Source organism: Lynx rufus, unplaced genomic scaffold (genome assembly GCF_022079265.1).
Source record: "Lynx rufus isolate CCGP_SWC_20201006 ecotype Redwood Valley unplaced genomic scaffold, mLynRuf1.p SCAF_1, whole genome shotgun sequence".
Taxonomy (NCBI): Eukaryota; Metazoa; Chordata; class Mammalia; order Carnivora; family Felidae; genus Lynx; species Lynx rufus.
This window is the reverse complement of record NW_025814823.1, coordinates 164,880,237-164,905,193: the sequence shown is the minus strand read 5'-3', so window position 1 is coordinate 164,905,193 and position 24,957 is coordinate 164,880,237.

The window sequence follows — 24,957 nt, the reverse complement described above, 5'->3', positions numbered from 1 at the left end:
GATAACACTTAATCTATTCTTAAAAGATAAAAATAATAATATTCCAGAAGGAGAGAAACATATATTTATAAGATAAAAATATAAGAAGAATTTCATATTATTTGGTAGTTTTTCTTTAATTTTTAAATAGACATCCAATTAAAACTTTAAATCACTCATTGAATTATTAATTCAATCAAGGATGATTAATTGACAACTATGTGCCAAGGAGTGTCCTAATAATATGAATAAAATAAAAAAAAAAGACGTGATCTTTAGTGTCTCAGACAAGTGACAGAGATAATCAAATAATTATATTAATGAATAACATTACAGACTCAGATAAGGGTTCTAAAGGAAATTATCACAGATCTATGAAAATACGCAATAGAGAACCTGGTATAGATTAGGGGGAAGGGGGGCACTAGGCACAACTTCCCCAAGGAGGTGACGTTTCAGGTAAGGATATCAAAGAGATAACTGGAGGGGAAGAAGTGTTTAAAGCAAATAAAAGATGTGTGCACAAGCCACAGGACTGAGAAATGATTGAAAATTGCATATATGAAAAAGTAAGGAAGGAGGAGTTGCTTTATGTTATTTTATATCTTTTCCCAGTTTCCCCCCATTTCAATGGCATACACATGGTCTCTCAATTGTGTATGAAGAGATGAAGAAATTAGACAAATTACCTTCTGAATAAAGCATCTGTTGCCTTTATTTTATAGCTTCTTATAGTAATTTCATTAACAACTGATCCTGGAGGATAGCAGAACATAAAATCCTGATTTATTCAGGGCCTTAAAATTTGCAAATATTTATTATACTTGTGTTTTGCCTTCTCCAAAAGCATCATGATGTGGATGTAATTAATGTTTAAAAAGGAGAACACTACTTTTTTGGGTGAACAGGTAATAGCACTTTGTTTCCTGGGTATGTCCTTCATTATATTTCATTTACATGTAATTTAATAAAGACTTACTGCAGTAGATAGCATTTAAACCAACAAATGAACAAATGATGAACTATCATATCCTTATACATAATCCACAATAAAGTGAACTTTCTCAAAAATATCTACTTTATTTAGCTTAGTATTCAGAATACAAGACAAAAAATTTTCCCAGGCTATGAGTCTGTCTGCGTTATAACGGGGTTTCTCAGCCATGTGTCTCTCTTAATACATGACAGCTGACATCCACAGTGTGAAAATTATATACTAAATATATTCATGATAAAGACTACACCTGTGTTTTGTGTAGTAAATATTTTTCATGAGTAAACAGTATTGTGCAAATATAATGTTGATTCCAAATTGTTTCTCATGTCAATTGTTAAAAGCTGTGGTCAGATATATTTCATTGCACTATATTCTTCTAAATTCCTCTTTCAAGTGATTTTTCTAATGTCTAGTCATGACACATACGCTCTAGTTTGGCTTATGTAAAGTTAAGCAGAACCTCAGTGAAAAAGTTAAGAAAATAACCCTGAGTAACACAAGGTCATCATCCTTGATAGTCAAAGACTTATTAAAGATTTTGTTAAAACTAATTTTGACTGTTTTTCAAATCTCCTTAATAAACCTAGACCTAGAATTCTAGAACAATATATAAAGTCTTATAGACCTAGATTCTCTGCTCTAATTAGTCCTGAGAATCAGAATAAAAAAATGCAAAACCACTGGAAAAGTAGGATGTCATAGTAGCTTTGGAATCAGAAAAACCTGTATTCAAATTCCAGCTCTTCTACCTACTAGCCTTGACCCTGAGCAAATGTCTTAACCTATTTTAGTGTCAATTTCACAACTTTGGAATTGAGTATTGTATTGCCTGTGCAGGAAGCTGTTGTGAAGAATATAAAATCTAAAGTATGTAAAACATTTAATACAGTTTCTGACATTTGATACATATTTGGTAATAATAGCTATATTATAGGAATAATATAACAGAAATTCAGGTGTGCTCTAGCATAGGACTAGTTAATCCCCAACCCTAATTCTGAGTACTTTGATTTCTCTCGAGTTCATCTGGCTGTTGATGACCCAGAGGTTACACAGAAGTTTACTTGATGGTACAAACATGTTTCAAATGCAGATATTCTTACAGATTTTCACAACGTATCTTTGCAGTCATGGCTTAACATTAATTGCTTGATGCTGGCAGCCACAACTGTCAGCCTGGCAACAGGCATCCTTGCCTACAGCCTTGTGGGAGTCTTCTGGAACTCCAGCACTCCACAGTGCTTGCCTAGGCAAGGATGTACTGCTGCCATTGGAAATCCTGGGCATTCTGGCATGGCAGATGCTTAACTGCTACTCCAACAGAGCCCAAGGCTGTGGCTCCCAAAGCCCATAAATTGAGGAAGTCTTTTGCCAAGAGCCCCAATGTTATGGCAGACAAGCCAGTCCTGATTATCAAGGGACATCTTTAAGGGGCTGTGTGCTGAAGCCTGGCAGGCAGCCACTTCAAGAGTTTCTGTAAACCTGACTGTTGTATTATTCCAGAATTAAAGAAATACCCACGTACTCACAGTTTGAAACCAATTTTATTAGTCATGTTCCCTTTCAAAATATGCCTTGTCACATTGGTTTAATGACACAAATACCTGAAGCTTAAAAATAGTTTGGTTTTTATAAGAGAGAAAGAGTGAGGGGGGAAAAAAGTAGCTGAGTTCTGAAATTCAGCTTCCTCTGAGAAAGAAAGAGAACTAAGAATAGAAGCAAAAATATAATCCCTATCTACAAAAATAGCAGAGATATACTGACACATTATTGTGGACTGAATCAGGGTTATATACCAGATATTTGGCTTCATGTCCCTTTTAAAATAGTGTTCCTGTCCATTCTTATTAAGTGTGGATTGCTCCCAAGAGTTCCTTTGTGGCTAATTTAACATCTGTGAAGTCATGGTGATATTAAGTATAAATTCATTGCCTACTGCATGGATAATTTTATTTTACTCTAAAGTTATTGTAATAATTAGTGAAATTTTGTAAAAGTTCATATTGGTTTAAATCACTTTATTCATTTTTTCCATCAATTAATTAGAGAATAATTTTATGACTTAAAAAAATTCCTTTGATTTCATATATTAAAAAGCTGCTTGGAAACAGAACTATTTAACTATATAAAAAGCACCTAAAAGAATGTCTTAAAAAGAATGGAGTTCAATTTAAAACATATGAAGTCAAGTTAAAACCTAATGCCTTCTTTTCAATCTTCATTTTCACCTTTCACTTTATCAAATGCATTTTTACTCTATCAGCATACTGTGTAAAACACTGTTGGGATGGATGTTACAAAAATTACCCTATTATTTAGATAAGCCTATCAGGACATATGACTATATAGCACTACACATTGAATTATACAGGCTAGTTTTTGTCTTTATTTTCTTGCTGGTTATTTTAGATATGTAATATTTTGGACTCAGAGCAGAAATCAGCAAGAAAGTACCTGGTTATAGCCCATTAGAATAAAAAAAGTTGGGAAAAGCTAAACACAATAGATGTTGAAAATGTAAGTTATTATCATTTATGGGATTTTAAGTAAATTCAGAGGATTTAAAACTATGTTATTATTAGAAGTAAACTAGGATTAATGATAAATCTTTAATGCATATTTAATATGTTAAAGTCTTTAATTGGGGGTTATATTCATATAAATTAGAAACTGCAGGTTAAAAATAAAATGCGTCAAGAACTTAAGCATTGTGTATTATGGTACAAGATATGTTTTTTTTTTTAAATTAAGCATACATATCTCTATGCATCTGGAATTCAAGTAGAATTATATTCTACCAGAGTTGTCCTTACTTGTAAGAAAAATAAAGAAAATCAAATGGATGTTATTTGTAATTAATATTTATTTTGTGACTACTTTTTTTCAGATACTTTTTTTCAGTTAGGCCAAATAAAGTGTCATCTAAACTGAAATTACTAGATTATATAAATAATGAAATTGAATAAGCAGAACTGATGAAAAGCTGTAGGGACTGGTCAGGATTTGTGAAAGAGAGTTATGTGTTCAACTGAAAGGGTTCAATCTTACAAAAAATATACAAATATATAAAAATATATATAATATATTATATATTATATATATATATAAATACTCTGTGAATTATTATATATATATATATATATATATATATATATATATATATATATAAATACTCTGTGAATTAAGACCAATATATTTCAAGGCCCACATGGTTAAAAAAAAAAACAGGAAAGAACTTCCCTTCCAAAAGGAACTTACACAATTATTAATTCCTCATTAGGAAAGTAAAATACAAAAGCATTTGCAAAATTTGCAGCAAAACTTAAAGTAAAACAGGGCAAATAGGTTCAACCATTCTATATATTTATTCAAAATACCTTTGAATGATTTCTGTGGGTTAGATATCGTGCTAGACATAGAACAGAAAAGACAGATTTGGCCCTTAACATTTTAAAGCCAATACTTAACAGACATGGATGCAAAATAGTATATAATATGGTTAAGGAGAAAAGTAGTTCCAAATGACTTCATTTCCATGAGCTGTATCCATGGATCCGCTATACATATATGCACCAGTGGTGTCTACCTCCGAAGTACCTCAGGACAGGTTGGCAAACGTGTTAAGGGTATTTAGATATTGTAATGGAGGGATGCTCCTAGCAGTTAGCAAGCTGGGGCCAGGGAAGCTAACTACAATGTGCTGCTAAATTACACACAATGGAGACTTGTCCATCCCAAAATACCAGTGGCGAGAGCACTGTTGCCTCTAACAGGAGCACAGGCCTTGCTATATCTAACAGGAGCACCAGATCCAAATTCTTTATTACAATTATCCGACTCCTTGACCATAGCTTATTTTTTTAGATCATTTTAGTACCCTGATTGTATTCAATCTTCAGCCACATCAGTATGTCACAATCCCCCAATTTCTTGTCCAGTACCTCCTTCACATTCTCATTTCCTTGTTAACTAGATTACTTTTCATTTCAATCCTTCCTTTTCATATACACTTCACTCTCTTACCCCTTTCCTTAATTATACTCTACTTGAAAAGACAATTATGGTTTAGCCCAATTTTTCTCAGATGCCCTGCCTATGCCATATAAGAGAACATGAAAATAAAATTACTTTTCACTTTATTTTACACTCCCCAATCTCAAATTAGTCCTCAGTACTAGCTGGCAACACTAGTAGAATTCCCTAGGAAATGTTCTGTTTAACGAAAACATTTTTTGGCATATCTTCTTGTCATTAAGCTTTCAATGCCTACTCTAGTTGTACCTCTCAATAATGATGACTTTGTTTCCTAATTATGTTAAAAAATGAAGGTGGTAAGAATATACCTACTTAATTTTCCTACCAATAGTGTCCAATATGTTGTATTTTTCTCTGGTTAAAATAGTCCTGTTTCTCTCCAAATCTGAACTATAACTTGTATCCTGGCTCTCACTCCAATTAATCATAACAGAAGGTTCTTTGTTCTCCTAATGTTCATCTTCTCTAATCAAGATTCCCACTCTGATGGATTACTTCTACTAACTTACATAGATAATGCAAGTGCTCTCCCGAACGAAGGTGCTACTTCGTTTTCTGTAGCCCTTGTTAAAGGGAAATAGAATATTTAATATCTTCTTAGTCTTACATCCCATTTTCTCTTGATCACCTTCCAATTAGGTATTTTTCAGGAGTCTTTTAAGACCACTCTGCAAGGTCACCAATATTCACTTTGCCAAATATAATAATTTCTTGCCCTCATTTAAATTTTCAGCAGCTTGTCATATTTTATCTCCTTCCTTCTTAAAACATGTCTATTATTTATTTTCTAGCATACCACAATCTCTCTCATCTCACCACACAGTCCTTCCAAGACTTTTTTGCCAGCTTTTTCTTTCTTCAATAGTTTAAATATTTGAATGACTCAGGACTCAGTCTTTGGTCATCTTCTCTTGTTTATCTAAACACCCTGCCCGGCTAATTCTATCCAGTCTGATTTCTTTAGTTTCTACATGCTGATAACTCTTAAATTAATAACTTCAGACCAGAATTCTCCCCTGAACTCAAAGCACAGATATCCAACTTCCTATGCAAGGTCCTCTTATATGACAATTAGGTGTCTCAAAGTTAATGGCAAATAACGTGATTCTTCCCTTCAATCCCACCTCCCAAACTTGTTCCTCTTTAATTAAGTCTATTTATTTCAAATAATAATTTTACCATTTACCTAACTGCTCAATTCCAAGAATTTAGTTAGCCTCGAATTCTCTTTCATTCCATATTCAACTCATCAGAGAGCTTTGCCACTTCTCCTTTTATTATCTCTCCGCCTACTAAGCTTTGGTTCTCATCTCTTCCATTCTTCATTTAGATCATTTTAAGTATCTCAAACACAAACTATTGAAATCTTTGCTCAGAAGTTACCATTTAAAATGTCCATTCACTGCCCTCCCTAACTAATGTATTCCTTACCTCAAGCACTCTCTATTTAATTGTCTTCTAATATTTAACAGAATTTGAAATTATCTTAATCATATTTTTTTAGTTAACTTGTTTATTCTTCATCTCCTCTAACTTAAAGATCCATTAAAAAAATAGCAAAGGTCTTATCTTCTGTGTCAATAATACATTCAAAGTGATAATAACAACTCTTGGAATGAATGAGTGAAGGTCTGTAAAATAAAATAATGGATTGGTTTGTAAAACCATTCTTGTTTGAATCAGAGAATTTACTCATTATCAAGCAATATCAATATTTATGAGGACATAACTATAAAGATAGTCAAGAGGCACCTGGGTGGCTCAGTCAGTTAAGCATCCAAATTTGGCTCAGATATAATCTTACAGTTTGCGAGTTGGAGCCCCTGTGCTGACTGCTCAGAGCCTGGAGCCTGCTGCCCCTCACTCACTCACGTGTATGTATGTGTGTGTGTGCTCTCTCTCTCTCCCTCTCTCTCAAAAATAAACATTAAATGAAAGGAAGGAAGGAAGGAAGGAAGGAAGGAAGGAAGGAAGGAAGGAAGGAAAATAAAGAAAGAAACTCAGTCAAGCAAAGAGGCCTGGAACACTGATTGTGGTTCCTCCCAAATTCTCCATCCTTGCATTGGATGTGCACTTTCCGGCCCAGTGTAGATGGGGTCGCTAAGTGCGTTACATAGATATTAACTTACATCATGGAGAGATATTAGTTCATGAAAAATCTTTATTTTATATTCCAGTTTACATGACCTTATCCAGGCAGCATGAATTATAAAACCATAGATTCTGGTTTTTAAATACTATACACAATGTTTTAAAAAAAAACACCCTGTGAAGAATTTCACAGATAAAAGCTCTCCTCTCCATAAATATTATGTGACCATTTACCTGGAGATCTAGAGATCATGTGGACAAGTTTAGACTGGTTTGTCTGCCTCCTTTACTTTCAGCTGGCAATGTACCCTGGATAATCACAGAAGTTGATCATACTCTGGCTGCTTTACCTTCCTCCTAAGTATGCATAGCTAAATCATAGAGGATCGAGGTTCGGTTAGGGGTCAAGAGAGGTAAACAATTACCAGATCACAAAGGCCTTGTAAAACAGGCTAAGGAGCTTAACTTTATCCACCAAAAGGTTCTGAACAAGGGAATGATTTAATCAGATTAAGATTTGGGGAAAAATTGTCTTTAGAGACTTTTGTTTCTTGGGCTTTAATTTCATCCCTCTCTGTAATGTCACGAAGGTCTCCAATAGGATTGGGGTCTGCAGACATTCTAGTCTCTATCCCAGTATAAGGAGAAAGATTACAGAGTAGGATGCTTGCTGCAAATTCAGTGTAGCTACTCTATCACATTCACAAATTGTCTTTTACTTCTAGGTTTCTAGGAGCTTGGCTTGTTTTATTACAAATGGGTACTATATATTATGAAATAAATTTTCTTTAATAAGATGATCATATGACTTTTCACTGAATTTTATAAAAGTGAAGACTTAAATTGTCTTTTCAAATGGTAAATTAATATAGCGTTTCAGGAATAAACCTAAAATCATTTGAGGTGTTTTCATTTTCAAGACTTTTTACATCTACTTGTTTAAAAAGACTGACCTATAATTTTATGTTCTTATATATTACTTTCAAGATTTGGAATCAAGATTATGCTGGCTTTACAAAATAAATTATAAAACACTTTATTACTAAATTAGCATTATTTCTTCCTTATATGAATACACTGAAAAAATCATCTGAATTTAAACTCATATATTGGAAAAACCCCACTGAAAATTTCATCTTTATTTGTATATATGTATTCTATTATGTATTGCACAGTTTTAATAATATAGGGCTACATATGTTTCTATTCCTGCTTATGTCTGTTTTCAGAAGTTGTGTTTAAGAGTTTTCCATTTCACCTAAATTCTAGTTAATTAGTATAACTTTTTCATAATATCTATTTTTCTATGGGCTCTAGAGGGACATCCTCTATATCATTCTAGTGGTTTATCAGTTATATTCATTAAAAAAAAAGTTTTAGATATTGTTGACTTTCTACATTGTGCATTTTCTGTTTTATTTTCACACTTATTTTTTTTTTAATTTTTTTTAACGTTTATTTATTTTTGAGACAGGGAGAGACAGAACATGAACATGGGAGGGTCAGAGAGAGGGAGACACAGAATCTGAAGCAGGCTCCGGGCTCTGAGCTGTCAGCACAGAGCTCGACGTGGGGCTAGAACTCACAAACCGTGAGGTCACGACCTGGGCGGAAGTCGGATGCTTAACCAACTGAGCCACCCAGGCGCCCCTATTTTCACACTAATTTTTAATGGATGACTTATTACCTTTTTTTTTTCTAATTTATTAAGGGATAGATTTAGATAATTGATTTTCACTATTTTTGTCTCCAATAATTCCACTTAACAATATAAATTCCCTTGAAGTATGGTATTACTACATTTCACTAATTTTGCTGTGTGATAATATGTGAACACTAGGTTAAACATATACATATATATGTATATTATTATATTACATATATAATATGTATGTATGTTTAATGTTCATGATAATTTCTACTTTGATTCAGATGACTTGGAAGTGTATTGCTTAATATCTAAATTTTTGTGGATTTTCTACATATCTAGATTCTGTTAAGCTCTAGTGTTCAATGAAATTTAAAATTTATTTCAATAGCATACCAGTTTTTAGAGAGCTAGCAATATTTCTCTTTTTATTGACATATTTACTGACTTATATTTGTGGTAATTCCTGATTTTATCAGTATTTATTTTTGCTATCAGTATACTATTTGTTTTTTGTTTATCCCAGCTGTTCTTTGTTTTGTTTTCTTCTATCTTGACTTCTTTTGGATTAATATCTTTTGCTCACCTTTCTCATCTACCAGATCTTATGGTTTATTATTCTTTGAGTAGTTAGCCAAGAGATTATAACCTGTATCCTTGACATACTTGTATCTATTCTAAAACAGAACTTTTACCATTTCTAAAATAATGCACAAACCTTAGAACTCTTTACATCTATTTAGCATTTGTTTTGTTTTTGCAGGAATTGGATAGATTTGATTGTACATACATTTTAACTTTCACAAGATTTACCACAACTTTCATTCTGCCAATATTTTTGTTTGACTAACTTTCCTATTTACAGCTTACAAGGGTGTTACCTCATTCTGCATTTTCTTGCTTCTTTCCAGGAACATCTTCCTTCTTTCTGATATATACTGTTTATTATTTCTTTTATTACTAGTTGGTTGTGACAAATGCCCTCAGTTTTTGCTTATGAGAAAATGCTTCTCTTTAAACTCAATTTTGAGAGAATTTTGCATTCAACAAAATAATTCCATTCTAGCGGTTACCTCGTTTTATAGTTCCAAAAGATATTCCACTTTCTTCTACTTTTATTTTGTGGAAAAGTTACCTAACCAATTTCTTCTGTTGCATCTTTGTGTTTTTTCTTTGGTGGGTTTTATTTCTTCTTTATCTTCAGTTTTCAACCATTTCACTATGATGTACCTAGTTTTCTTCCCTCTTTATTTATATTTACCAAGAATGCTGCCCACACAGGTGTGTGTGTGTGTGTGTGTGTGTGTGTGTGTGTGTATTTTTGTCCATACATTCTACATATTTTTTCTGTTCTTGTCTCTAGTTTCTATATCCCTCCAACTTCCTTGCTCCATCCTAGATAACCTTTACTGATGTATATTCTTGTCACTAATCATGTCTTTCTCTCTGTCTCTTCTGTTGTAAAGCCCCTATATTGGTCACTGAATTTCAATATTTTATTTTCTCAGTTGCTTATAAAATATTTCATCTTGTAATATATTTTCTTGAATATATTCAACGTCTTTATTTCAAAGACATTATTGTATAATGTGCATATATGTAATTCCTTATATATTTCCTCTTTTGTTATTTTTTCAAGTTTTTATTAAATTCCAATTAGTTAACATACAGTATAATATTAGCTTAAGGTGTAGAATTTAGTGATTCATCACTTTCATACAATACCCAGTCCCCTTTTGTTATTGTCAGTCATGTCTTTCTGCCTCTTACCATGCCTGATCATTGTGTCTGAAAGTTGGACACTGTGTATACAATATTGTAGAGGTTCTGAATTATGATATTCTCTTCCAGAAAGGTATTGGTTTTATTCTATCAGAAATTTAGAAGACAAAAAGACATTGTGATTAGTTTATCCAGTTATGTACCTAGTGTCAAGTTTTACCAGCATTTTCAAGGTTATGGGCAATCAAGGCAATCAAGAGGTTCAGAGAAAAAGATCTGGGATATTGAGGGTAACTCCCCAGATTTGTTATCCCTGCATTGGCCATGTACTCTCCACTTAAGTCAAATTTTTAAAACATTGTTGTCCTGGGGTGCCTGGGAGATTCAGTCAGTTAAGTGTCCGACTCGTGAGTTTGGCTCAAGTCATGAACTCAGTTTGTGAGATGGAGCCTTGCATCTGGCTCTGTGCTGACAGTATACTGCTTGCTTGGGATTCTCTCTCTCCTTCTCTCTCTGCCCCTCCCCCGCTCATGCTTTCTCTCAAAATAAAGAAATAAGCGTGGAAAAAAAAAAAGTTACATATCGTCCTTCCAATGGTAGCTACACTTGTGGTGAGGTTAGCGTAACATATAGAGTTGTCGATCACTATGCTGCACACCTAAAACTAATGTAATACTGTGTTTTCAATAATAAAGAAAATAAGTAATTGTCCTTTTTCAAAGAGCCTTTTTTTGAACTCTCTACCTGGAAAAGGTCTTCTCATGAATAACAGTTTCTCATCATAGCACTTAGTACTGTAATTTAATAAATACTTTCATAACAATTTATCTCTTCTGTGAAACCTCAAGCATCTTTTGTGGCATGCATGATTCATTCCCTCCTTAAAGGAGAATTCTACATCTTATATTAATTTATATGTAAAACCCATTTGTAAGTAGAATATTTAATTATATTAGCATTTAGAATATAGATATTCAACTACTGGTCTGTATGTCAGCACCAATTAAGACTTTTCCAAGGACTGGGTATTACTTTGAAGAGAGAGAAGATGGACAGACATTGGCAGTAAAAGTTATTCTGAATAGAAATTTCTCTAGTGAGCATAAGGCCAAGGATATAAAAGAGTATTTAAATGCATGTTGTCTTCACAAAGCTGAAATGTGGGCAGACAGCTTATTGCTGTTTTAATGGCACCTTGCAGAGATGAAATTAACATTTGATTTACATGAGTGTCCTTGGGCAGAGGCAATTGTGACTACTCATATCCACTGATAGGAGCTGAATTAGTTTTAACCTCTCAAAGAAATAATCTAGAAGTCATAATGAAAAGCTAAATGCAGATGTCCACTTAATACACAGTGGTACTTCAAGCAGTAAGAAAGAGATTGCAGCATAATAGTATTTTATACCTATTAAATAGATGTCCTTTAAGGAGTCAAATAAATTTATAACATTTTCAAATGTGATAAACTAGTCACAGAATGTGACTTTATAATTTTGAAAATAATCTGTAACTTAGTAATTATGAGACTATAGAGTTAGAAAACTCTAGGGTCACAACTCAGATGCCTTTGGAGGTCATCAAGTTTCTAAATATGAAGTAGCCAACATGACATTTTAAAAATGGATAAGGAATGTGAATAACTGGAGAGTACAAAATCTTGCATAAAGGCAATCAAATTCACTGTTTTACATTATTCTTCTGGCCAAATAAAATATGTATAGAGATTAACTGACCCACAAGATATTGCTTTTTCATCTATCATTCTAGTTCAACCTCTTTACTTTATGTATGAATCATGCAATTTTTAGGTAGGCAGGGGACTCATCCAAGATCACGTAAGAGATTACTAGCACAGATGAGAATTGTTATTCAAATGATATTATTAAGTTATTGAACTTCGTTAGGAGTTATAAATTCCTGTTTTGTATGGTCTCATCATGAAGTAGAATGCAATGGAAATTATTATCTTCCATATATATAAGTAGAAACTATAATGCTCTAAAATTCAGTTAATTACTGGTACATCCCAGGATAAAGAATAACTAATTAATTGAGCATCAAAGTTCCATGTGGATTATACCACCAATAATTACAAAACTCTCAGAAAACCTGAGAGTCTTTGCATGTCCCCACCAAAATTTATGTCCACCCCAAAACCAAGAATGTGGAGCTTATTTAGAAATGAGATCTTTGCAGATGCAGTCAGTTAAGATGAAGTTATAATGGATTAGGACAGGCCCTAAATCCAAGGATTAGCATCCTTATAAGAAGAGGACAGACACTTGGAGACACACAGAGAAGGCGGCTACATGACAATGGAGGAAAATATTGGAGTGAGGAAGCTGTAAGGCAAGGAATGTCAAAGATTACCAGGAACCACCAGCAGTTACTGATAATTTCTTTAGAGAAAGTCCTGGAACAGCTTCTCACTCAGAGCCTCCAGAAGGAATCAATCTTGCTAAGCATGATTTCAGGTATCTCCCCTTTTGAAAACTATAATAGAAAAATTACTATTTTTCTAAACCATCAGTTTGCCATACTTTGTTTGCCCAGGGAAACTTATTACACTCAGGAAAAACATGTCTTATTTACTAACAGAAATACTGAAGAAAAAAATGTTATGGCAATTTCATTACCTAATTTAGGAATCTTAGGAATACATATCAGCATAAAGGACATCATGTATGTAACGACCACAAATTAATTTGTTTAACATATTAATGCTTTTCTCTATGTTAAAAGATATATGTTTCATATTGATTTCAAAGTCATCTTCATTCATTTTAAGATATATAGTTAAAATACTATTTCAAGAGGCATACTTTTCATTCAAATGGAAGACATATTTGATTGTAAGCATATTAAAAATTATCATAGCCTACAATTGTACTCCACTAGTTCACAGGTGCTGATAAACCAGCAAAAACAGAACCACAGTTTTGAAAATACCTCAAGGAGTTGGTCTAGTAAAAAAGTTAAACTCTTTTTTTTAAGTTCATTTATTATTTTGAGAGAGAGAGAGAGAGAGAGAGAAAGGGGCAGAGAGGGAGAGAGAATCCCAAGCAGGCTCTGCACCAATAGCATGGAGCCACATGTGGGGCTCGAACATATGAACTGTGAGATCATGACCTGAGACGAAGTCCTATGCTTGACTGAATGAGCCACCCAGGTGCCTCCCAAAACTAAACTCTTAATGTAAGTGACAGCTAATATAAAGTCTCTATCAAATCAAGTGGCTGGATCTTTGATTTTTTAGACTAAGGAATCCAAGTTCTAGATAAGTTGGCATTCTTCCTGGGTACACTTCACCTGAAAATGGTGATGTCTCAATGGAAAAACTAAAGTGATCCAGGGAAGGAAAATGGGTATTAAAATTATGTGTGACAACCTTTTAAGTGAAAGAGGAAAGGAAAATAGCTAAACAGATATGATGGTGATTAATATGCTGAAATTGAATATAACAAAGGAAACTTGACAGATGATCTTACTACATTCTTTAATTAAAAGGGGAAATACTACTACAACATTCATTCATGATAAAAACCCTAAACAAAGTAAGTTTAAAGGGAACACACTTCAACATAATAAGTCTATATACAAAAAGCCAATAGCTAATATAACCCTCAATGGGAAAAACTGAGGGCTTTTCCTCTACAGTGAGGAATAAGACAGAGGTATCACTCTAATCACTGTTATTTAACATAATACTGGAAGTCTTAAGCACAGCAGTCAGACAACAACAACAGCAACAACAACAAAATAAAAGGCATCCAAATCAGTAAAGAAGAAGCAAAACCTTCACGATTTGCAGTAGGCATGATATTATATGTAAAAAACCCACAAGACTCCACCCAAAAAAACTGCTAGAACTAATACACGAATTCAGTAAAGCCACAGGATACAAAATCAATATAGAGAAATCTGTTGCATTTGTATATACCAATAACGAAGCAGCAGAAAGAGAAATCAAGGAATTGATCCCATTTACAACTGCACCAAAAACAATAAGATACCTAGGAATAAATCTAACCAAAGAGGTAAAAGATCTACACTCCGAAAACTATAAAACACTGATGAAAGAAACTGAAGATGACACAAACAAACGGAAAGACATTGCATACTCATGCACTGGAAGAACAAATATCATTAAGAGGCCTATACTATCCAACACCATCTAAATATTTAATGCCATATTGATGAAAATACCACCAACATTTTTCACAGAACTAGAACAAACAATTCTAAATTTTGTATCAAACCATAAAAGATACCAAATAGGCAATGAAACCTTGAAAAAGAAAAAGCAAAGCTGGAGGCATCACAGTTTCATGCTTCAAAGTCATATTACAAAGCTGTAGTGATCAAAAGAGTATGGTACTGGCACAGAAATACACACATAGATTGATGAAACAGAATAGAAAATCCAGAAAGGAACCCACAACTATACAATCAATTAATCTTCAACAAAGAATGAAAGAATATCTAATGGGAGAAAGAATGTCTCTTCAACAAATGGTGTTGGGAAAACTGGGCAGCAACATGCAAAAGAATCAAACTGGGCCACTGTCTTACACTATACACAAAAACAAATTCAAAATGGATTAAAGACCTAAATCTGAGACCTGAAACCATGAAAACACTAGAGGAGAACATTGGCAGTAACCTCTTTAACATCAGCCATAGCAACTTTTTTCTAGATATGTCTCCTGAGGCAAGGGAAACAAAAACAAAAATAAACTATTGGGACTTCACCAAAATAAAAAGCTGTGCACAGCAAAGGAAATGATCAACAAAACTAAAAGTCAACCTACAGAATGAGAAAAGGTGTTTGCAAATAACATATCTGATAAAGGGTTGTTATCCAAAATATATAAAGAAATGATGAAACTCTACACCCAAAAGACAAATAATCCAATTAAAAAACGGGCAGAAGACATGAATAGACATTTTTCCAAATAAGACATACAGATGGCCAAAAGATACATGAAAAGATAGATGCTCAACATCACTCATCATCAGGGAAATACAAATCAAAACTACAATGAGAGATCACCTCACACCTGTCAGAATTGCTAAAATCAACAACACAGGAAACATCAGCCACTGGCAAGAATGCAGAGAAAGAGGAACCCTCTTGCACTGCTGGTGAGAATGCAAACTTCTGCAGCCACTCTGGAAATTAGTATGGAGGTTGTTCAAAATGTTAAAAAATAGAACTTCCCTACAGTCCAATAATTGCACCACTAGGTACTTATCCAAAAATTAAAAAAAAAAAAAAACTAATTCAAAGGGATAAATGCACCCCAATGTTTATAGCAGCAGCATCTACAACAGCTAAAGTATGGAAACAGCCCAAGTGTCCACTGACTGATGAACAAAGAAGAGTAGCATATATACACAATGCAATACTACTCAGTCATAAAAAAGAATGAAATCTTGCCATTTGCAATGACGTGGATAGAGTTACAGAGTAATACGCTAAGCGAAGTCAGTCAGTCAGAGAAAGACAAATATATGATTTCACTCACATGTGGAATTTAAGAAATAAATAAACAAGAAAAGGGGGAAAAAAGAGAAAGGAAAATCAAGAAACAGATTCTGAACTACAGAGAACAAACTGATGATTACCAAAAAGGAATTGGGTGGGGGGTTGGGTTGATTAAGGAGGGCACTTGTGATCAGCACAAGGTGTTATATACAAGTGTTAAATTACTATATTGTGCACCTAAAACTAATATAAGACTGTAAGTTAACTAACTGGAATTAAAACAAAAACTTTAAAACAGTAAATAATATCTAGTATGATTATAATAATCTTAAAAGATATGAAGTAAATATTAAATGATTAATTATAGTTTGTAGATATAATAGGCCCATTAGGTATTTTTAATTCTATAGAAACCCATGTTCTATATTTGCAAAACCCATGTATATGAAAAGTATATTACCACTGTATTATGCAATTATGTTCATTCAATAATCTTTATACTACATATTTTTAACAATAAATTTGGGTAAAAAAATCTGAATTTGAATAAGTGGTCTCATTTTAATTAAGTAATATAAACTCCTTTTTTTATGTATGCTTAGGTTATGACTTCATGAATTCTTTGAGACTAGGACAGATGTTATATATAAAATTATTGTAATTAGTATTAATACTCCAAATATAAAAAGCCTCCAAATCAGGAACAGATGCAAAATATGATTTATAACTCACTAAGAACTACTAACACTATTCATAAGATCCAACTTAAAACATAATGTAGCCAAAATATAGGTTACATAAAATATAATGGTTAAAAACTATCATAGCATCTCCTCCTTGGGCAAAATAACCTTCTGTTTTTAGTCGATAAACTTGTCTATTGCTCAAAGTATTCTCCATGGAAGGTATTACCCCTGGGAGACTTCCATTGTCATTCGTACCCATGTTAAACTCTCCTTAAGCCTCCTGCTACAGGGTCTGAGAAAAACTATAATTGGTGCAGCTACCAAGTTGGGGAATTTGGGGATTTGTTTAACAACAACAACAACAACAACAACAATAATGGTAGCCTTTATTAAACAAAAATTTATCTCAAAAATCCTTCTTCAATAAGGTATAGTCTAATAATATCAAAGCATTAACCTCCCAGGAACATTTATATTTTAGTTTTGGCTTAATGCTAGCACTTTTTGTAAGATAAATTTTAATTCTTACATTGCACACCACTACTAGATGATGTTGGAAATCAACATGTTAGTTTATCTACTTTTAGATTTGTCCAATAATCTATGTTTACAATCCCCCAAAAAGTAAGTGTCCTATGGTCTTACCCAGAACTTTGATTGGATGTAAAAAGTTAACTATTGAATTGGAACTATTGAATGAAATAGTCACTGAACTAGCTGAGAGGAGTATTTCAGAGAAAAAATAAATAAATAAGGTCAGTGACTAATTCATATATATATATGTGTGTGTGTGTATATATATATATACATATATATATACACACACACACACATATTCAATATATATTCAATATTCAAAGGAATATATGCACCCCTTTATATATATATATATATATACACACGCACACACACACACACACACACACACACACACACACACACACACCTGTATAGGGGCAAATAATTGTAAAGGGTAACAGCCAAGTCTTGGAAGCTGTGAAAAGTGATATTCCAGAAAAGACTACATCTTGTTAGTAAAATCCACATTTATTTAATTTCACTCAAATTTAAATTTGAGATTGCCAGCTTTTAAAACATGTAACCCACTTCCACTCTCTATACATCTATTATCCTGAAAAAACTTTTATTATATCAACTATCTCTTTACTATAAATACCTTTTTCATCCATCTCACTCCACAGGCATCTGTTAATACATGATTGTGGAATAAAGTCATCATAGCAGAATGAAAGGAAAGAAAAATAAAGCAGGAAATTTTAAGGGAAATTTCTAGTGGGACAAGTATTACAGTAGTCATTGGAGAGAGCTGTGACTCAGATGATCTCCAGTAAAACCTGGGTGAACCAATAACATTGTGTCTATGAGCAAGTTCCATTATATAAGATCATTTACCCTTTTTAAGCAGGAAGTATAGATTCATTTACATTTTATAATTCATTTATAGATTCCTTTGAGAGGTAATCAGATGATCCACATAATGTACTCAGACCTATATCTATTATATATTGCTAGCTATTTTATTACTTGATGAACAATTCTATAGGAGAGGAGAGTAAATGTTGATTTCAGTATTTCAAGTATTAATGCCGATAACCCAGATTTGGAAGTGTAAGAAGATATATTTAGTTTTTTTGGTCTTAGTGAATGTTAACAGTGGAGCATCTAAGTAGAATCTACTGAGATTCAATTGGAGATTGAAAATCAAAGCTTAGCTGAAAATATAGTATCAGAAACATTGTAGCATATTAAACACTTGTATAATGGAAGAACAAGCACTTTATTAAAAATGAGACATAGTTCTGGTTTGTTGGACATTTATTCTTGAACCACAATTTTTTAAAAATATTTATTTACTTTTGGGAGATACAAGTTGGGGAGAGGAAGAAAGGGGGACAGAGGATCTAAAGTGGGCTCTGTGCTGACAGGCTGACAGCAGTGAGCCTGATGTGAGGCTCAAATTCATAAACCACAAGATCATGACCTGAACCGAAGTGGCACGCTCAACAAAATGAGCCACCCAGGTGCCCTGCACCACTATTTTTTTTCAACTACGAGAGCAAATTTTTAGATTAGACAATCAATGAGGTATTTCCACCTTTAGAACTCTATGGCAATGCAGATCTCTATGGCTATGTATCAATAATATTCTGTTTTATACCAATCTTTAAGCTCTTTAACTTGAACCATTTTAGTTGGACTAATGATATAAAATTAACTTTAATATAATAATAGCATAGGTGTGGTTCACTGCAATTATATCTGTGAAATTACTGCTTGAGGGAGCAAATATTTAAAAATTAATGTCTTTGCCAAGAGAGTTATAGAAGTCAGTTCAAATTATTGTTGAACCAAAGCCTGTAGAGGTATCATCAAAATTAACTTAATTAAGGAAAAGAAAGAAGATGGTTGGAACAAGTTTTGGGAAATAAATTACATTTGAATTTAAGTATTTTAAATGGTGAGTTATTGATATATTAAGTTTTGGGAAACACTTCACTCACATTACCTATTATGGGTCCAAATTTGTACAAGAATGTAGCAGTTTTCTAAGAAACTATTAGGACAAGATAAAACTACCCCAAATTTTACATGTTTAAAATAAAAAAAAATTTGTACATCATCTCACTAATAAGATTTCTTTCCTTGTTTTATATCACTTTTTGAAACTAAAAATAAAATTTTACTGCTAATAGTTATGAAAGCTCAAAAATGGAAATGAAGAACAAATGACTTGAGCCTGTATTAGCATTTAATACTCTAAGAATTTTAAAAAATTACATAATCCAAACAGAATGTAGATTTAAAGATATTTCATTTGAATACAGATTTTAAAATTCATTTTGTCATTTACTTTCAGAAGTAATAATCCAATTAATATGAGGGTGCACATACTTTGTGTAGTATTTATGAAGTTTGATACAGGGTGGAAAATCATTTGTAAATAAGTGCAAATACTAATAAAATTAAACAATATTTAAAAATTGTTAAAATATACTAGATAATGTTCTGAAATCATTTTAAGCAAGATGGTCAAAAATAATTTTTCACTGCATCCTAATACTGCTACATAATTGTATAAGTCCTGTCTGGGGTGCCTGGGTGGCCCAGTTGGTTGAGCATTTAACTCTTGATTTCTGCTCAGGTCATGATTCCAGGGTCATGAAATCAAGCCCTGCATCAGGTTCTGCGCTGAGCCTGAAGCCTGCTTGTGATTCTCTCTGTCTCTCTCTCTCTACCCCTCTGTCCCTCTCCCTCACTCACATGCTCTCTTTCACTCTTTCTAAAAACTAAAATAATAAATTGTGGGGCGCCTGGGTGGCGCAGTCGGTTAAGCGTCCGACTTCAGCCAGGTCACGATCTTGCGGTGCGTGAGTTCGAGCCCCGCGTCAGGCTCTGGGCTGATGGCTCAGAGCCTGGAGCCTGTTTCCGATTCTGTGTCTCCCTCTCTCTCTGCCCCTCCCCCGTTCATGCTCTGTCTCTCTCTGTCCCAAAAATAAATAAACGTTAAAAAAATAAATAAATAAATAAATTGTATAAGTCCTCTCATTCTTATACATTTATTCACTGACATTTTTTGAATATAATTTTGAATTCCCTCATGAAAATTTATATTTAAAGTATAAGCCACAATGTACAAAAGGCCAATAGATTTCTAATATATTACTGAAAACTTTTCCTATGTAATTATCAAATCGCCTGACTTTTTAAATGTTCCTTTGCTTTGTTTTTTGTTTGTTTTTGTTTTGCCAGTTCACTACATGTAAAACTTAGGAATGAGGAGTCGCAGCTTCATCATCAAGGAAAAAAAAAGGCAAATATATTCCTTTCCATTTATAACATAAAGAATGGCTTTTACTGTTGATAGTTTCAAACCTACTTTTCATATGTTAAGCAAAAAACAAATCAATAAATCACACCAAAAAAGCCAGAGCCTAATTTCCTAAAAGAATTAATTCTAGTGAAAAAAAAGGGACTCATACACTCAAATTTACACACATATGCCCTTGTTTAAATATAACACTAGCATATTTACTCATTCAATTCATTCTATAAATATTTAATAAGTACCCAGGTACTGTGATTGGGATTGAGTATATACAGTGTTGAATTAGAGATGAAAACTGGTCTGTGTATGCTAATATTTCAGCAGGGAAGACAGATAAATGAATTAGAGATTATTGACCATTGTGATAAATTATATAATAAAATCAGACATTTAATTAATTCAAAGAAGATTTCTGGGAGAATATTTTAAACTGCCACAATTTATTTTGCATTTTCAATTTGGTTTAAAAATCTTTACTATTTACTGTTTAAAGATCATATATAAAAGCTATAATAAAACTCTTGTCTGTTTTTCTTTTTGCAATTTTTCTTTTGAGGAAACTACCCCTAAGGAATTCCTTAAAAGATTATTACTGGAATACACCCAACACTGTTAAGTCCCCTCATGCTCGTGCTGCTATAATTCTCATGAATCTGTAGGCCACATATTTCATCTCCAGAAAGTCACAAAAATCCTTTTAGTAACAACTCAATCCCTTATCTCAGGATTATATAAAGCAAGAGTGGTGGAAGCTATGAAATCTACACAGAAAATACAAGAATAGCAACATGTACATCGATTTTATATGATCTTATCCATTGTCATTTTGGACAGCCAGTGACGTGCCAACACGATCTCAAGAACTTACTGCATATTCTTGCTGAGGCAAAGTAGGTTTCTATTATTTTTCTCATATGACAAATATCCTTATTTTATATTTTTTAAAAAAGAAGATGAACTACATATAGTCTTAATGCTGACTTAACATATTGCCAAAAAAAGTATAACTATCTTTTTATTACATCAGATAAGGACATTTTTCCATTATACTTAACTGTATCAATTTAGAATTTATGGTAATTTAGGTAAAATCTGAAGAACCGTTTTATTCTTTAAAAACTCTTAAACAGTAAGTTTGTATTATCTTTGTACATATTAAAGTTATTTTTAAGCATACACATAATTGATTCTTTTTTGCCTTCAAAACTTTTGTCAATATAAATTAAGAAACTTGAAGTCAATTTTATCAAATAATTTCATAATATCAAATATGATACAAAAAGATGATTTAGAAGTGAAGAAAGGTTTATTACTGACAAAGCTTTGTTAACATATTTGAACCATGTGAAAGCACTGTTTGTAGGTTAAAAAATAACAAAAAAATATTAGCACTTTGCCTAATATATTGGTGAAGCTATATTGTACTGGATGCTAAAAAGCATATATACCTTTATATCTATTTAATGAAGAAATAAGTTGCTTTGATTTTTTGGTACATTATGTAATTCAAAATATTTTAATATCTGAATATTCTATTAACATCTTTAAAAAACAAAAGGGAATTTAATGCTTGGATTTTGTGGTATCTTTTTGGTTTATTAAAAGTAACTCCTACTAGATGTAGAAAATCCCATCTCTCTGGACATATTGGAAATAGATCTACCGAAAAGAGTTTTGATTATATTATGAATATAATATATATTTTTGGGGGTGCCTGGGTGGCTTAGTTGGTTAAGCATCTAACCCTTGGTTTCAGCTCAGGTCATGATCTCATGGTTTGTGAGTTTGAGCCCTGCATTGGGCTCCTCGCTGAAGGTGTCCCTCTCTTTGCCACAAAATACCACATCAAAGCTAAATAACTATTGCTAACAGTTCAAAAACCTGCAAATCCACAATCACCCACTTAACTTCTCACTAATCTCTAACAGCAAAGATAGCATTTCGTATTACATATAATAAAATTTATTCAGAGGTCAGACCACTGAGAAATTTAGGAACCTGAAGCTATGCAAAATTTGTAGTCTTTTCAAAAGCACAGTTGTCACTGCTAACTGCTAAACGGGAGTGATTATATGTGATACACAGGTACTATTTAATGTCCCTGTCTAAAGGAAAGATAACATTATTTCTGTTGATAATGGTGACTCATGGACCTGTTAATAATGCAAAAGAAGGTTATTTAGAAGAGGCAGAAGCCTCACCAAATGATTTTGAATTCTAGGAAAGAAAGGTCCTTACACTCTTAAGGAAGATTTTAGAGAATCACCAAAGGGATCACAAGAAAGGTACTAGGGAGCAGCTCCTAGTCTAAGGACAAAGTGCTCTAGCGGGATCCCTCTGTATGACAATGATATGGTAAGCTTCATGGATGCTCCATCACCAACACACATGCATCTGCTATCAAACTACAATGAAAAGTACTTGCTTTTTGGGCAGGTCTCTGGTTTGTGGCTTTCTAATGCTATCCAATCTTGATGGAGAGAAAAAAATATCATTTACATAGGATACCTAACATGCTGTACATTCAATCAATTTTATCAGTCTCCAGCACAAAAGAGTCACCCAAGATAAGAGAGGAAGAAAATATTTGAATTTCTATTTCTATTTTTTATATCTCATCCTTAATTTATATTTTTGCATGACTTATAATTTAAAATTATCAGTAGTTATACATGTATATAAATTTCTCAAGTTTAATACACATTGAGTTGAGGTATCATATTCTTGGGTATCATAATCTAGGGATCATGTTCTTAGTGAATATGACAGGTATCATATTCTAGGTATCATATTCTTAGTGAATACCACTCTAGTATCATATTCTTAGTGAAAAAAATATACTATAAAAAGAGCTTGAAATCATCTGCTCTAGTACTTTAAATCATGGTTTAAACTAGGCCATTGAGTACTTGAGTATCTGACCACACATTATGCTTTTCAGAGACTTTGCTTTTGGATAATACTATTTACAACAGTGAAGGAACACTATATACAAACATAGCATCCCATCTCCCAGTGTGCTTAATTGTGCCTACATTTTCTACAAAGGGTTCACAGTATTGTGATAAAATGAGAATTGGTGAGGCTGTCCTTCAAGTTTTCTTGCCTTTTCCGGGGTAAAGTGTGGGCACATGACCAATATTAATCAGACTCCCTCTCCCTTGTGAATATAAGCCATAAACAGAAAAAATAACAATGTCTGAACATACCTGCAGCTAGCCCATCCAGAGCTTTACCTCCAGTAGAGCTAACCCAATAATGCTTTCATTCAGTGTACTTGCTCTATACATACAATAAACTCATTTTATCTTTATTTGATAATAAGATATGTTTATTTAATTTTTTGATTTTATTTGTTTATTTTGACAGAGAGACAGAGTGAATGCAGGAGGGGCAAAGAGAGGGACACCTTCAGCGAGGAGCCCAATGCAGGGCTCAAACTCACAAAGCATGAGATCATGACCTGAGCTGAAACCAACCAAGTTAGTTAAATGCTTAACCAACTGAACCACCCAGGCACCCCAAAATTATTTCTTTTTCAGTTAGAATGGAAGGTCAGAACTTGATGCCAGTAAATGAGAAAAGGGTCAAATTTTCCCAGGAGACAAAATTTCACAGAAGTATAGAAGTCCATATATTCATTTCCATCACTTCTTTGTCAACTGAATAAGATGACAAGTAAAATAAATCAATAGTAGTATGTATTGGGCTCTTTCAAAAGACCTAAATATGTACCAGCATTTGGTTAATGATATAATACGCTGACATTTATCACATTATTGCTACTTGCCAAACACAATTTGAAGTTTTGTATATATATTAAGTCAGTTGATTCTCTTAATAATAAGCCTGAGAATTAGCTATAATAAAATAGTGATTTTATACATGATGAAACTGAGGCAACTAATTATGATAGTTATAAAAGGTCACATGACCAGGGATAACATTCTAGAGATTTAGGTACTGTCTTCTTCTTGGTACAGTGAGGGAGACACCCTTAAAAATAGAGATTTCCCGAAAATAAGAGAAGATGGCAGCGTAGGAGGACGCTGGGCTAACCGCGTGTCCTGCTGATCACTTACATTCCACCTACACCTGCCTAAATAACCTAGAAAACCACCAGAAGACTAGCAGAACAGAGTCTCCGGAGCCAAGCGCAGACGAGAGGCCCACGGAAGAGGGTAGGAAGGGCGGAGAGGCGGTGCGCGCTGCACGGACTGGCAGGAGAGAGCCGGGGCGGAGGGGCAGCCTGCCGCCCAAGCAGAGCCCCCGAGTCTGGCTTGCAAAAGCGGAGGGGCCATACGGAGTGTATTCTCACAGCAAGCATGACTTAGCATCTGGGAGGTCATAAGTTAACAGCTCTGCTCGGAAAGTGGGAAGGCTGGAGGACAAAGGGAGGGAGAGTTGCTGAGCCCCGGGACGACAGAGCTCAGTTTGGTGGGGAACAAAGGCACTCGCCA